This window comes from Prionailurus bengalensis, chromosome A1, assembly GCF_016509475.1.
Source record: "Prionailurus bengalensis isolate Pbe53 chromosome A1, Fcat_Pben_1.1_paternal_pri, whole genome shotgun sequence".
NCBI lineage: Eukaryota > Metazoa > Chordata > Mammalia > Carnivora > Felidae > Prionailurus > Prionailurus bengalensis.
In genome coordinates this window covers 31,475,612-31,492,940 of record NC_057343.1, presented here as the reverse complement: position 1 = coordinate 31,492,940, position 17,329 = coordinate 31,475,612, and the positions used below count along the sequence as shown (strand labels likewise).

General features: G+C 33.5%; 1 non-coding gene across 1 annotated transcript; it reads left to right on the top strand.

Moving 5' to 3' along the window:
• Window positions 1-10,491: 10,491 nt before the first annotated feature.
• Window positions 10,492-10,595, top strand: LOC122496687. The gene has a single exon (XR_006300902.1). It is a non-coding gene; the product is annotated as a U6 spliceosomal RNA (small nuclear RNA).
• Window positions 10,596-17,329: the final 6,734 nt, after the last annotated feature.

Genomic DNA, 17,329 nt, shown 5'->3' with positions numbered 1-17,329 from the left:
AATAGCTCAAACTCTATTTGCGGAACACATACAATTACCACATCCACAGTTCACTGTAAAATCAAATTCATCAGCTCTCTTCCCTATACTTTAATTTCCCTATGGCATATGACACACAAACCTACATGCTTCAACTCAGAGTGACTGAGTTGAAAACCCACACTTTGGTATCCTTCTCTCTATTGTTCTAATAGTCACTGACCTCAACAAGTAGACCCGTTTCCCTGGTTGTCATGCGCTCTCTCCTAAGGAACTCTACTGGCACTCTGAAACTTATCTTTAGTCCTTATACTTTGGTCATATTCCCAGGACCTGTGTGTCCTGTATTTGGTATGACATTGGTTCATGGTCCCAGATTTGGCTGACTTCTACTTTTAGTAACTAGTAATTCTTCCATTAAAAATGCATAAATTAGGGGGGTTTATGGGTGAAATTGGTGATGGGGATTAAGGAGTGCACTCACCCTGTTGAACACTGGATGATGTATGGCATTGTTAAATCACTATATTGTACACCTGAAGCTAGTATAACACTGTTAACTATACTGCATTTAAAGTAAAATTTTTAAAAATGTGCAAATTATGTGAAAACTTGGCCATGGCTTCCAGGTTGCATAATTTCATGGCATGTATATACTATGAGAATTAGTCCCCATGAAATTATGCAACAAGGTGCTCTGCCTGAGAAGTATCTAGAATATAGCTGCGTGTAAACAGAAACTTTAACAAATTATTTTCTTTTGCATATATTATGGCTCTACGAACTAGCCCATCTTTTCCAATTATCTACTTAGTCATCCTTTCAATTGAACCAGGAAGGTTAAATCTCAATTAATATTTCTGTCCATAGAATAAGAACTATTAATTAATTAACATAAAAGGTAATCTAGCTATAAATTATTAAATAAAGTTAAGAGTGTTGAGAGTTGTTTATTTGTAGAATCTGGATGCATACATGGTAACAGAACATGTAAACTCTATGCATTACTACTTGTAAATATGTATATATATATTCACATATATATATAATTTCATATCTTTCTTAGTCTCACAAACACATAGGATGCCACATCTAAAATTGCTGGACTCCATTAACCTTATTTCTGAAACTAATAGCTCTTCAAAGAGAGGAAAAAAAAGTTGGCTACTATGTGAATCTTGGCTAGTATCTGGTCCCCATGGAAACAGAGATGTGTATCCTGATATCAAGATCTAACATGCGACAGATCTACAGAGCATTTTAGTTTGTGTTAAGACAAAAAAAAAAAAACCCAAAAAAAACAAAAAAGACACTCTCAGTCCTGAAAAGATGCCATAAAAATGTCTAATCTATGCTGGTAGGATTTTGCATTTCATTTACCAGCCTTTCCATTTGGGTTTATACCTTCCTGTGAACCAAGGGACAGTGTGTCTTCTACTGAACTGTAGTATGTACTGTCCAAAAATCATGATGCTGATACATTTTAGCATGCTTTGATAAACAATTGTAAACATGTGATTTCCAGATATTTTGAACATTTCTCTAATTAATTTTGCTCCAAATTAATAGAAGAAAAGGGTAGTCAGTTCCAGAATGTGAGATTAACACCAGGAACCTAGTCTCTACTCTCCTCACATGTGTTGAGGCACATTCACTTTCCGTTTCCATGAGGAAGTTCTTCTATGAGGAACAATTTATCCCCTTTTTCTTATGTGGCCAAGGAAGAGCTAACTAGCACATCTGGAAAAGAGTAACTTAAAGATTAAAGGTGACTTCCACCCTGTTCACTGATCTTAAGGCATTAGCTGCTCTCAGGGAGCACACATTCTCCCCAGCCTCTCCACGCTGTAAGTTATGCAAAGGCCTGTCTTACAACATTGTCCAAGAAGTTCAAAGGAAGCGAGAGTGATGAGGCACCTGGGTGGTTCAGTCGGCTGAGTGTCCGACTTCAGCTCAGGTCATGATCTCATGATTTGTGAGTTCCAGCCACATGTTGGGCTCCTTGCTGTCAGCACAGAGCTGGTTTTGAGTCTTCTGCTCCCCTCTCTCTCTGCCCCTTCCCTGCTCGCGCTTTCTCTCTCTCAAAAATAATAAGTAAACATTAGAAAAAAGTGAGGGAGAGTGAAATGATAAGGATAGGCCTTCTGTCATCTTCTGGACTTTAAAGTGAGTATTTTTAGCATTTTATAATTAAATACTTAGGTCTTTGGTGGATATGTACCTTGTAAGCAATTCCTTTCTATTTATACCTTGTGAGGAGGTATTTTTAGTAATAAAATAATGTTGAATTTTATTAAATGATTTTTTGCCTCTAATGAGATCATCCGTCTTTTTTCATTTTTCAAAGTAAGCTTATATTAAACTGCATTCATAGATTTTTTTTTAAATTGTCCTTAATTTAAAACCTACATCGTGTACTTGGAATAATCCCAAGTGTGGCATAATTTTTTTTTTTTTTGGTTTTGCAATGTCAGTTTACATTATTTTAAGAACTTTCCAATTTATATTTGTATGATTGGTCCTTTTTTCCCCGTATGCTTTGTTGTTTAAAATGACATGTTCCTCTAAAGGTATATTGGAAATAACCCATAAATGTAAATCTGAACCAAAATGTATCCTATGTAAAATTATAAACTAATGATTCAATTACTTTAATGGATTTCAAATATTTTCTGGTTTCTGTTTCTTCTTGAATCAACACTGTAACTGTAAATTGTTCTCATATTTGTTCTGTATCCTACAGGTTTTTCAGGTTTCCTTTTTCCTCCCTCCCACCCCAAATATGGTCCACATATCCTTCAACTAACATTTTACTTTCTGCTGCAACTATAATTCTATCCCATTTTATCTTAATATTTTTTATTTACACCTGTATATATTTTCATTAAATATATTTGCCCTGTGTTTTGTCAATTTTATTAGTATTTTCAAGAAAGCAATTTTGAGTTGTTAATTCTATTATTATATTTTTGTGTATTAGATTATTAACATTTATTCTTATATATTGTTACTCTTATTCTTCTTTCCTTTCTTTTGTTTCTGCTCTTTCTCATTTCTTAATTTGAGTGCTTAGTTCATTTACATTCATTTTTCTATTATTAATGGAACATTTAAAGCTATATATTCCCCTCTTATTTCTGCTTTAGCTTTGTCCTAATATTTGATCAGTTGTTTCTTATTATTCACTTCTACATATGCTGTATTTCTCATTAAGAGGTATTCTTAGATGTAAGATATATATAGTGTCTATTGGTTGTAAATTTGACTTACTATGTCTTATCGGTGAATGAGGCCTTTTATCAATACATGATCATTTTTTTCTCTCGTTTTAATTTATACCTTAGCATTTATTTCTTCTCTTGATATTGTTACATCATTTTGTTTTTTGTTTATATTTGCCTAACATATTTTTTTCATGAATTTACTTTCAAAAATTTTTTTATTATGTTAAATGTATTTTACTTATAAATATTTTAAAACTTGGATTATTTTTTTTTAATTTTTTTTTCAACGTTTATTTATTTTATTTTTGGGACAGAGAGAGACAGAGCATGAACGGGGGAGGGGCAGAGAGAGAGGGAGACACAGAATCGGAAACAGGCTCCAGGCTCTGAGCCATCAGCCCAGAGCCTGACGCGGGGCTCGAACTCCCGGACCGCGAGATCGTGACCTGGCTGAAGTCGGACGCCCAACCGACTGCGCCACCCAGGCGCCCCAAAACTTGGATTATTTTTGATCAAGTAAAAAGCTTTGACTCTGCAAAGATTGTGGTTTTCACTGATGTGACTGCTGATATATTCAGACTAAATTTTACCTTTCCTTTATGCTTCTCAGCATTTGTGTGTGTGTGTGTGGTCACTATCATTCTTCTTTTTAAAACAGAATTTACTTAGTATATCATTTTTGGTTGGTAATTATTTTATCATATTATTTTGAAGATATTATTCTACTGTGTGAGACTTTTTTAGTTTTCTTACACATTCTTCTTTCAGTATAATTCCTTGACAGTAATGTCATTATGTGTTGATCACTTCTAAGAATCTCCCTTTATCATTATTGCTTTAAGATGTCATAGGCTGTGATTGAAATTCACTGTGATATCTGAGGATCCATGTATTTCTTCCCTCTGTTCTTATATCTAAAAGTTACATATTTTTTTTTTCCTATTTGGATGGCCCCTTTATTCTCTGGTTACCTTCTTCAAGTTTTGCCATCATCGTTCGTAACTTTAAGTCTATTAATATATTAGTTTATATCTTCTATTTAATATTTACTAATTATGTGGGTTTTGAGCATCTGATTCCCCGGTTTGTTTATTCTGCTGGCTCACTCTATCTTGTAGAGTGAGGATTATTTTCTGCATGTCTTTCTCATAATTGTTTACTATGAAGTTATATCCTGATGTTTTATCTATAAAACTTTTATAAAATCTAGTTCTAAAGTGTATTCTACCAGAGAGGATCAATATTTTGAATCTTTTAGATATTCAAAGATACCATCAAACTAAACGACTTTTATTTTTTCTTATGATGGTATGTGGCAAACATGGAATGAAAATTTCCAACTTCAGATGAATGCATATGGTTAGAAATTTTTGGAGATGCTCTCCCTCCTTTTCCCTCTCCAGGGCCAAGCTTGAGAAAGTCAAGTAGCCCTCCATCCCCTCCTTTGACTTTATGGAGAGCTTATCAAACCAGATTTTGCATCCTGCTTCTTACTCAGGCTTCATATCCTCTCACTGTGGTCCATCTAAATGCAGCATCTGAGATACAAGACATTCCCAGAGGCCTCTGAGGACACCAGAGCTTCAGTGCTTGTCTTCTTTCTGCATTCTTGCTTGATTTTTTTCCCCTTACGTCCAACAACTTTAATTTTCCCCCCAAGTCAACTATACATTTAGTTTTTATTTTATATTTTTTATCCAGAACTTTATGTATCCTATAACTGGGGAGTTTGATTGGACAATAATTTGCCCAATTACTAGCAAGGAACTACTCAATAATATTTAGTTTTAAAATAGATGAATAAATTTTTTCTCTACAAATCTTATGTGTAGGCTCTCTAGGTCAATTTTGTGCAGAACTTAAGGTAATTAAGAAAATCTGCATGAATTATCATCATAATCGTTGTTTTAATGATATGGAATTGCCCTTTTTGGGGTCATAAGGAGTTGAGTATTCGCATTTTAATATGGTTTAATTTAAATATACATTATATATATATTTAAATGCAGTAGAATTAAATCGGTTGGGTTAAGAGAGTGCTAAAATAATAACTATTGTTGTTATACACTGCAATATATTAAAAATTACACAAATGTATTAATGTGATCTAAGCACACCACATATTTGTTTCAACTTTTTTTTTCCCTAGTGCCTCTCCCTTTCAACATTGCTACTGCAAGAGTCCTATGTTGAACACTTCTAGGCATGCCTCCATATTTTTCTCTGTGCTCACAGTATCATAAACAAATATATATATATATAATATATATAAATACATATATATAAACATATGTATATATGTTTATATATATATAAATACATATATATAAACATATGTATACGTTTATACAAACATATGCATACGTATATATAATTTTCTACATTTTATTACTTAATACTTCACAAATATATATGTGTCTATGCAAGTCACCAAGGTAGTTTCAGTTCTTTATTGTGGCAGCCTAATTTTTCATAGCATTAAAATAACATGTTCAATTACTATATTAATCATGACATTTCTTGATAAGATGTCATGTTCTAGCAAAATTTTGTTTAAGACAGCCACCATTATATCCTGATTTAAGAGAGATGAGGGTAAATCAGTATTTGGATAACCCAAAATACAGTTATCTAAGCTATTTGTCAATATCTGAATTTTTGAAGATAAAATTCCCATTACTTATTGCCATTTATAAAGTTTGGCTAGACATGGAAGAAATCTAAGTGTCTATCAACAGATAAATTGATAAATCTGTGACACACTCAAACACACACACACACACACACACACACACGGGAATATTTAGTCTTAAAAAAGAAGGAAATCCCACCATTTGTGAAGACATGGATGGACCTTGACGGCTTTATGCTAAGTGACATAAGTCAAACAGAGAAAGATAAATACTGTATGATCCTGTATGCTCTCACTTATATGTGAAATCAAAAACAACAACAACAACAACAACAAAAAACCAAAAAACAAAAAATCCACCTCAGAAAAGATCAGATTTATGGTTATCACAGGCAAAAGGTGGGTGGAGAGTGACTTGGATAAAGGTGGTCAAAATGTACAAACTTACACCTGTAAAATAAATAAGTACTGGGGCGCCTGGGTGGCTCAGTCGGTTAAGCGCCGACTTCAGCTCAGGTCACAATCTCGCGGTCCGTGAGTTCAAGCCCCGCGTCAGGCTCTGGGCTGATGGCTCAGAGCCTGGAGCCTGTTTCTGATTCTGTGTCTCCCTCTCTCTCTGCCCCTTCCCCATTCATGCTCTGTCTCTCTCTGTCTCAAAAATAAATTTAAAAAAAAAACGTTAAAAAAATAAATAAGTACTAAGGATATAATGTACAACATGATGACTATACTTAACACTGCTATATGGTATAGCTAAAAGTTGTTAAGAGAGTAGAACCTGCGTTTTCATCACAAGAAAAAAAACTTTTCTATTTTTTTCTCTCTCTTCCTTCCTTCCTCTCTCTCTCTCTCTCTTTCTTTTTTTTCCTACATTATAATGTATTTTAACTAAACCTATTCTGGCAATAATTTCACAATATGAGCCAAATCATTATACTGTACATGTTAAACTAATACAGTTTTGTATATTTTTATATTTCAATAAAACTGGAAAAAAATAAAAGTAAAAAAATAGCCAAAAGCTTGGCTCATGATTATGTCTTCTACAGCTTCTTAGGCAAGAAGAGCCAGCTTACTCTGCATTTTTCTAATCAAAGATTACTTAGATTTATGATTGCTTGATATTGCTACTTAGGGGATTTTCAACATCAGACAGTTCAGACAGTTCCAAAATTGTTTGAACAAGGAAATATATATATATATATATATATATATATATATATATTCTATTGTTAAATCATAGTATATGTGTTCTTTAGGGTTTAATCTTTGTAAGGTTGGAATGTGTTTTATCTCCGTGACAATCTCCTAATTGGCATACAGTACAAAAATTAGAATTTCGTGTGTGATTTAAAAATCTGTTAGCAGCTTTATTGAAGTATAATTGACACGCAATTAATTACACATGCTTAAAGTGTGTAATTATGTCAAAATTTTGACATATGTATGCACTTGTAAAACATCAACATAACCAAAATAGTGAATATATTCTTCACACCCCCAGATTTTTTAATAATCCTGATGGAACCCCTCTATTCTTCTCTTTTGACCCACTCACTTCTCTCCCCCCAGGCAACCACTGATTTACTTTGGATCACTATAGATTAATATACATATGATGGATTTTTTAAATAAATATTAAAGTATGTACTTTTTGTCTAGTTTCTTTCACTTAGCATAATGATTTTGAGGTTCATCTATGTTGTTGCATTCATCAACAATTCATTCCCTTTTACAAATGAGTAGTATTTCATTGTATAGATATATCACAGTGTACTCACCCGTTTACTTCCTCATGGACATTTGGGTTGTTTCCAGCTTTGGTGATATTGCAAGTAAAACAGCTATAAATCTTTGCATATGTGTCTTGATATGAATATAAATTTTCATTTGTCTTATATAAATACCTAGAACTGGAATGGCAAGTCATTATGGTCAGGTATTTCCACTGGCAATTTACAAAAATTTAGACGTTGAACAACATGCTCACCAGTATTTAGCATGATCAATGTTTTTACTTTGGCCATTCTAATAGGTGTGTGTAACCACACTATGGTTTTGACTTGCATTTCTCTGATGATTAATCATGGTGAACTTTTTTTATGTCTTCATTTGAGAAAGGAAATGTCACCTTTGGTGAAGTGTCTAAGAAACTTTGGCTTATTTTTTTATTAGGTTGTTTGCTTTCTTAATATTGAGTTTTAAGAGTATCATATATATTCTAGATATAAATATTTTACCAGATATAAAATTTGCAAATATTTTTTCTCTGTCATGGTTTGTCTGTTCCTATTAGTCTTTGCTAATTTTGATGAGATCAAACTAATGGATTTTTATCTTTTATGGGTTTTGTTTTTGGTTCATCTAAGAAATTTTTTCATTAACAAAGTCAAAAAAAATTTTTCCTCCTAAGTTTTCTTGTAGAATTTTTAGTTTTATGAAACATATTTGAGCTTAAGATCAATTTTGAATTAATTTTTGCATATGGAGCAAGGCATGGGTAGTTCATTTTGTGCACATAGAAAGCCAATTGTTCCAGCAAAATGTGTTGAAATAACTTAGTTTCTCCACTGAATTGCCTTTGCATCTTTGCTAAAAATCAATTGAATATATACAAGTGGGACTTATCTGGGCTCTCTATTCCATTGATCTTTTCTCTATCTTGACATGAATATGATACAGGCATGATTATTTCAGCTTTATAAAAAGGCTTAATGCTAGCTAATGTGAGTCTTTCAACTTTGTTCTTATTTTTTCAAAGTTGTTTTTATTATTCTTGGTATTCTGCATTTATATATGAATTTTGGAATCATCTTGTCAATTTCTAACAATGCAGAACCTGCTGAGATTTTGATAAGGATCACATAGAATTCTTATAGATCTATTTTGGGACAATTGTCATCTTAGCAATATCGAACCTCCAATTCCTAAAACCAATATAACTATTTATTTTCAGGTCTTTAATGCTTCTCAGCAATGATTTGAGCATACAAGTCTTATGTACCTATAGTTGAATATATCCCTAGTATTTAATATTTTTGATGGTACTGTTTAATTTCAATTTATTTTATTGTTTGTGTATAGAAATATGGTTGGTATTTTTATTGTGAACTGGCATCCTGCAAATGTGCTAAACTAACTTATTAGTTCTGGATTTGGGGGGATTTTTGTTTTGTTTTTTGGGGTTTGCTTTACTTATTAATTTTTTTTAATATTCAACAGTTTTTTTTTTCACTTAGACAATCCGAAATCCTAAATGCCATGCCTTCTCCAGGCTCCTATCTCCACTTCCCCAGCTCAGAAAGTCACTAAATGGGCTTTCACACTCTGTGTTGCTCCTCTTGGAAAGTTTTCCACTTAGTAAGTTGGAGCAACAGGAAGTTTTCTTATTTGTTTTATTTCTCCCAGAAAGCACTGACCTTTTGGCCTAATATCCAAAGTCATCTTGAGAGCTATTGTTTTATATAGTCAGTCTTTTAGTTCTTCGTTGTTTGAAGATAAATGTATACCTTGCTATTCCAATTTGGCCAGAAGCAGATGTAGGTATCGTATTCACACAAACATTCACCTCCTGTTCTCAATTTTTTTTTAATTGAGATAATGATTTACATATCATACCACCCACTCTTTTAAAGTATACAATTGAATGCATTTTAGTATATTCACATAATTGTGTAATAATCACAATAAATCACAATCTATTTAATTCCAGAACATTTTCATCATATTTAAAATAAAGACTGATAACCGCTATCTCTATGGATTTTTTGCACTGGCCATTTCACATACATGGAACCATGCAATATGTGGCTTGTGTCTGACTTCTTTTAGTAAGCATAATATTTTCAAGTATTGTCAATGCTTAGGGTCAATCAGTAATATATTGTTATGGTTAAGTAATAATGCATTATATGCATATACCACTTTTTACTTACTCTTTAATCAATGGATAGATACTTGGGTTGCTTGCACATTTTGATTATCATAAATAATGTTGCTATTAACATTAATGTACATATTTTATAGGTATATATTTTCAACTGTTTTGGATATATAGCTAGAAATATAATTGCTCGATCATATGTTTAATTTTGGAGGAACTGCCTAACTATTTTCGAGAGTGATCTTTTGTTCCCTGTGCATGATAGCCTGGAATCTTTCTCCACTCAATAAACTGTGGCTAAATTTTGTATCAACCATAAACACAAGGTTTGTAGGACTGTATCCAGATAGCACACCTGACTGGGTGGAAATGGAAGGAAAAAAAATAGCAGCACTACATAAATTTCAGACTTTTGTTATAAAAAGGATAATCTTTTCATTACATAGCTGAGCAAACTCTTGGGTCACACTACTTTACCTCAGTACTCATGTGGAACAAAACAATGTGAATATCTAGACTGGTGAATTTAGTCTGTAATAGTATTCTTCCCTGGAGACAAAGGAACTAATACAACGTCTTCTTTGTAAATTATGCGCAAGCTTGTCTGTGGTAGAATTAAAAGCGGGCCTAGAGTTAAGAGTACATTTTAAACGTTCTCCCAATAAATAAATCAGGAAATAAATAAATAAATGGTAACTAAGTGAGGTGATAGATAGGCCAATTAGTGTTAGTGTGGTAATCATTGCAGATGCGTATGTATGTCAGAATATCAGGTGCTTACTTGGGCAGCCCAGGTACTGGGGTTGGAGAACTACAGAGATTAGTGTGGCCCCTGCGCAAGGATGACATGCAAATGTGTGAGGCGTTCCCTAGTTAAGCAGTAAAGCATCATGCTGTGTGTCTTAAATATATACAATTGAGTTTTATTTGCCAATTATACCTCATAAAACTGGGGAAAGAAAGCTGAATGTAGAACTTCTTGCAAGCAATCCAGGCCTTAAAAAAATATCTAGGTTAGCTTTTTTAAAAAGCTATGAGCTTTTTTAAAAAGGGTGAGGAAATCTTACTGGCTTAATTATGATTGAAAAACAGTGATTACAGTTTGTTGAAAAAAAGTTGAGTAAATTAATGGAACCATGGCTCTTTGATTTTGACAATGAATAAGGGAAAGGTAAGAAAAAGAGTATTAAGGGCTCTTGGGTGGCTCAGTGGGTTGTGTCAGACTCTTTATTTCAGCTCAGGAGACTCTTTATCTCTGGTGAGATTGAGCCCCTCATTGGGCTCTGTGCTCGGTATGGAGCCGGTTTGGGATTCTCTGTCTCCCTCTGCCCCTCCCCCATGTGTGCACACATGCACGCGCATGCGCGCTCTCTCTCAAAGGACAAAAAAAAGAGTGCTAAAGAGTAGTTGAAAAACAGATGATTTTCCAAAAATGTCCATTCATAGTGCTGTATATTGGTCAATCCAAGTGTTGTAAGTCTTACCTTGGGGTTATTCTAAGGTTCTGTTCATACTCCAGTTGAATATTTGGAAGGGCACATGCAAATGTTTGCAGAATGTTAAGTGGTTGGAAATGTTCAGAAGGAAAATATTTGTCCTAGAAGAGGGAAAGAAATCCATGTTATATCGTTGAAATAGAATATGTGAAGTCAGGGAAATCAGGGGAATAAACCTTGGTTTCCAAAGAAAAGGAAAACCTACAGATGAGAAAATTTCAGAATTATAAGGAATGAGGCAGTCTAAGAATCTCGTAAGAGTTTATCCAGAGTTAAAATCTCAGTAAAGGCTGAAACTATACTTGTCCATTCCCCGTTGCTTCAGCAATAAGCCCCCCTTTATGGTACTAGAACAACCAATGTGCAATGTAAAAAAAAAAAAAAAAAAGACCTTAATTACAGGAGTGCTCATTTCCCTTGGATAGCTTCGCATTTAGGGAGAATTTAGGGGAAGAAATTGGGGGGATTTTTTGATACAGAAAATAAATAATGCCATGAGGAAAAGAAATTAAATTTTTATATAAAAGATTTTAATATCATCTTTTACACTAAAATGAATTTTGGGGTATGCTGTATATCCAGTGACTCCAGTAAGAATCTATGAAAGTATAAATAATGTGCTTGTGTGTCCACATTATAATCATTTGTTGTTCATACTTCATCATCGTCAGAAGACTTCTTTGGATTTGGAAAAGGTGGCAGCCCATGCCAACAGCATACACTATTTTGCATTGGAAATCTTCTCCATGTATCAAATTCCAACTATTATGGCATAAATTTCTTGAGTAAAGACACCATATTTTTAATGTTGCATGAGACTGTACACATAGTAAGTGTAAAATAAAAATTTCTGAAGGATAAAGAGGTAAATAGATACAATCTTAGGATGCTTAAATTCTATATGCACAAACTGAACTTAGTAACTCAAGAAATATTAAATATATGTATTATTGTATTTTATAAAGAGAAAAACTCTATGCAGTACAGCTTGAATCAAAAATACATTTTCTTCCAAGTTACCACATCAATTTAAGCATCTAGGTTGCTAATGTTATATTCAAACCAACTAAAATATCAGTTTTCCATTTTTTCCCCGAAACACAATATATAGAATTTTACATTGGAAAGGGAGGGGGCTGCAGGGGGTGGGGAAGAGAATTGACAGATAGGGGAAGGGAGTGTCTTTCTTTACTAAATGGCTGGACAGACAGAGAAAATTTTGAAACTCCAAGACAGGTGATGACATCTAAAATGGCATGTCAAAGTGTTGAAACAAATGAGAAATGAATATAAGATCCAAATTTCTTATAAATACATGCAATAAAAATGTTTCATTTTAATGCATTTCATCACTTCTATAAATTAATTAACCGTTCTTTTCCATTTTCTTCTTTCTTCCTTTCTTTTTTGTATCATTATTTTAAGTTCTATATATGAAATCCGAGGCCTAGCAATGCCTTGGAGATATCTCATAGATGGATAGGAAATTGCTAACAATGCAAGCCAATGTAAAAAGGAAATAACAGAAATAGGTCATGACCATGATTGTCATAGCATATGTTGCCGAGGGCTTTATCCTGCCATCTCGAAAACCTTCTGCTAATAGAGCAGAGCTGTCAGGCAAGGCCATCGTATCAATCTTCTCATGTTACTTGAATGCTGCTGTCCCATGATTTCTACTTCACAAAACATACTTCAGGGGTGTCTCAGCTATGTTCATGAGATTAGCAGGAGTGAAAGTAAATGTTTGGACTCGGAATTTAGCTCTACAAATAACTTAAGAAAGAGGAAAGAATTTAGGTCTCAGAAGATAGCAAATTTTCATAATAACTTTACCTCCCCAGATAAAGATGTAGTCTAAAGAACCAAGATGGAAATATCTCCTTCACTATTCTACAGGTTTATTTTGAACACAGATTCCACAAAACTAAAGTGCAGAATATAACTTCATTTGAATATTCTTGATTACTGATCTCATACTGACCAGAATCAGGAATATTATGTTAATCATGCTAATGCCTTTCTCACTCACTGATGATTATTCACTTACTTGTCTATTAAGAATGGTCTTAAGGGGTGTCTGGGTGGCTCAGTTGGTTAAGCACCGACTTTGGCTCAAGTCATGAGCTCACTGTTGTGGGTTTGAGCCCCACATCGGGCTCTGTCCTGACAGCTCAGAGCCTGGAACCTACTTCAGATCCCCTGTCTTTCTGCCCCTTCCCTTTTCACGCTCTGTCTCTCTCTCTCTCAAAAATAAAATAAACATAAAAAAAAAAGAATGGTCGTAAGATCTAGTAATTACTTTTTTTACTGTTCATTATTTGGGTTACAGATAAAACCTTAGCACAGTATTGTTCTGAACTTATAGATAGAGAAATATAGGTATTGATTAGTAGCATCTTCCACTGACTGGTGTTAATATTTCTTCGTGATCAACCAATTTTTTTTTTATTACTTCTCATGAAAGCATAGCTTAGTTCTTAACTGAAAACACCTTATTGGTTCTGGTTAAACTATTTTCACCTTACTACACTCCTGTAAGGGTTCATTTCATTTTTTCTGATTATTATTGTCATAATCAGTCTCAAGTTTTCTACCTTTTAAAGAAAAATATGTATATTTGCTTATTTTACTGCCAATTTGAAAACAAACCTAACAGACAGTAAGCTAATTATGTAGTAAAGCACAATTGATGCTCTTTCTGATGACAAAGTATCCCTATGGAAATTTAAGCTCTACTCTAAATAAATGCAAGACTTTATTCACATCCAGCACATGGCAGATACATTACAGAGGTATGTAAAATTGTTTGCCCAAAAGGTCTTTTCCTGCTTGACCTTCATCTTCTCTCATCTTAGCTACAATTTACTATTACTTATTCTTCTTGCAGGTTCCTTTCAGATATATATTTTGACATTCAGTTAAGCCTACTGGTCTGTGAAAATTCTGCCTTCTTAATGTAGATAAGACAATGCAAGAGGATGATACACTCATCTTTTTTTTTTAATTTTTTTTTAATCTTTATTTATTTTGAGAGAGAGACAGAGTGTGAGCAGGGGAGGAGCTGAGGGGAGGGAGACACAGAATCAGAAGCAGGCTCCAGGCTCTGAGCTGTCAGCACAAAGCCTGACACAGGGCTTGAACTCACCAACCGTGAGATCATGACCTGAGCCGAAGTCGGACGTTAAACCGACTGAGCCACCCAGGCGCCCCGATACACTCATCTTCAGGACACAAAAAGCATGAGGTTAATGATCTGAGGCAAATGTTTGGGAGATATGGTGCAATAATTTATACCCATGGGGTGCCTGGGTGGCTCAGTGAGGTAAGTGTCCAACTTCAGCTCAGGTAATGATCTTACAGTTCATGGTTTTGAGCCCCACATCAGACTCCATGCTAATGGTGCAGAGCCTTCCTCTCTCTCTTCCTCTCTCTATGCCCCTTCCCCACTCACGTGCACTCTCTCTCTCTCAAAATAAATAAATAAACTTAAAAAGTTTTATAATCATACATTGATGCTACAGCAGGGATCAGTGTACTTAATCAGTGTCCCTTAGAGTCTGAACAAATGGACCATGTGACAGATAAATCTCTCCATGAAGACAAGGAAGAAATTCTTTTAATCACCTAGAGGGCAGCATGATCCCCTGAAAATCTGAAGTTAAGGAGATGAAAAATCTGAACATGGAAGACAAGACATGGGAAATGATAGGTTCTGAAGATAAACCACCTGTGTCCAAATTTGGTCTGGATCGAGTTCAATTTGTGTGGTTCGGCAGGCAGTGCAAATGTCTTTTCTGCTGATGCATATTCTTAGACATAAATGACAAAAGATTTGATTAAAGGAAAATGAAAAGGGGTAAATATTTCTAAAACCTTTCCTTTGAAATAATGATCTCCTTGCCTCTTCTCATTAATGTTAAGCCATCACCACCACAAAGCAGATACTCCACTTATCTGTAGTCTGGTGGCTGGCAATTGACATTTCTCTGTAGGTTCATCAATATTAAGTCTTCTCAACAATAAATAAGTGGACTCTGCTTGACCCTAGTAGAAAGTCTTAGAATTTATTAATTTACTCCAATAAGATCCAATCACCAGAAGAAGTTATTCTTTCAACATCTTCACTACCCAAAATGCCTATCCTATATTCTTTCCTAGCAAACTGCACCTAATAGGTATTAAAACTATTGAAATACTGACTGAGTTAAAAAATTAATGGAATATGTTAAATGTGGTACAAAAGAGCATTCATTCATTTAATTTCTTTTGAAAAAAAATAACCAAGATTCATTAAGAAGTCTATATTCCATTATTTGAATCAAAATTTCCATTACTGGATATTTGTTTTCCAGGTACATTGTATATGTGTGTAAAGACAAATGTAGTAGGATATAGGATAAAATTATTTGTAATACCAAAAGACTAAACACAAAGTAAATGTTCTTCAGTAAAAAAACGTTAAAAACATTTTACCTCCACAAAATGGTAACCATGCAACCATTTAAAAGAAATACGTATTAGAGTGTGTATGTGTGTGAGAGAGAGTGTGCATATACACATATATAAAATGTACATAAGTATGCCTCATGTTTATATATGTATATATGGTATGTATATATACAATATAGATGTATTTATTATACATGTGATAACATACATATGACACACACAAATATGAAAAGAGCTCCAAAGTGTAGAATTTAAAAATGCAACATACAGGGCAGTATTACATACTGTCCATGTCAATCCTAGAAACCATTCTAATTTCTGTCAACCAAGATATGAGTAAATAAATTGTGTTCTGTTATGTAACAGAACACCAAACAGCAAAGGAAATGAATGAACTGAGTTAATAAATTGTGTTCTGTTATGTGACAGAACATCAAACAGCAAAGGAAATAAATTTACTATAGCTACATACAATATGCTTGTATTTGAAATACTTTTGAACCAAATAAAAAAGACACCAAAAATACTTTTAATAAAATTCAAACATAGGCAAAACTGAACTATAGCATTTAGCTATCATATATTAGTAATAAAAACAAAGGAGAAAATAAAGAACACCATAAAATTCAGCTTTGTGATAGCAATAGAAAGGTATAGATTGTCATTTGCAGGGACCATGTATACGTTTGTGCAGACTTGTATGAAAGCAGTGTTGTATTTATTGAATTTGGTAGTGATTACATTGTAGTTCATGTTATAATAATTCTTTCTTTACATTAATATTTTATACACTTTTTCTATGCAGTATTTAATGATTAAAAATACTAATATGAAATGTAAAGTGATAATCAGCATGCATATTATGTCTATATTTGTATTAAGGGGAGAGTGTGTCATATTTACAAATGTCTGTGCTTATATGTACATCTGTGATTGTCTAAAGGACAACCAGTAAGTTGAAATGAGTAGTTACACTGGGGAAGACACATAATAAAACAGAAATTGTGCCCATATTGTTATCAGGCAAAACACTAGCCTGGTGAGTTTATTTTTTCTCTTCAAGAACTGCTTTTCAATTATTTGGTAGAAGGGCTAAGCTTTTGAAAAAAAAGTTTTTCTTTTGTTAAATTAGAAAAATATCAGGTATGTATGCTCGTTTTTTCTCAATTGTGTAAATATATTTGAAGTCTAGACTAAAGAAATTTTCAGTTAGCTACCTTGAAATATTTTGTATTAATCAAGTTCCACTACATAAAATTTTATCATATATTGCAGCACTGAAAACAACAAATTGACCTAACAGCGCAAGAAGATGAATTAACCAAATCGATTTAATGAATTTATAAATTTCTAATTGTATCCAAGTTACATTTCTTAGTTTATTAGGGGAAAATGACAGCAGAGCAAAAGCAAAATAAATATTAAAAATAAAATATTCTAGTGAACACATGCAATTACTTCAATTACTTGTAAACTGGACAATTTTTTTTGTAGCCATAGAATACATTTATCAATGCAATGATAATGCATTTGTTTGCATGGGAGAGGATAACCCATCTCTTACTTGGCTATTACTGCTGTATTGCTTCACTATATGGTGAGAGGTGATTCAGCTGAGTCTTCATCTCTGTGTTCAGACTTCAGGGAAATCTGAAGGTGTCTT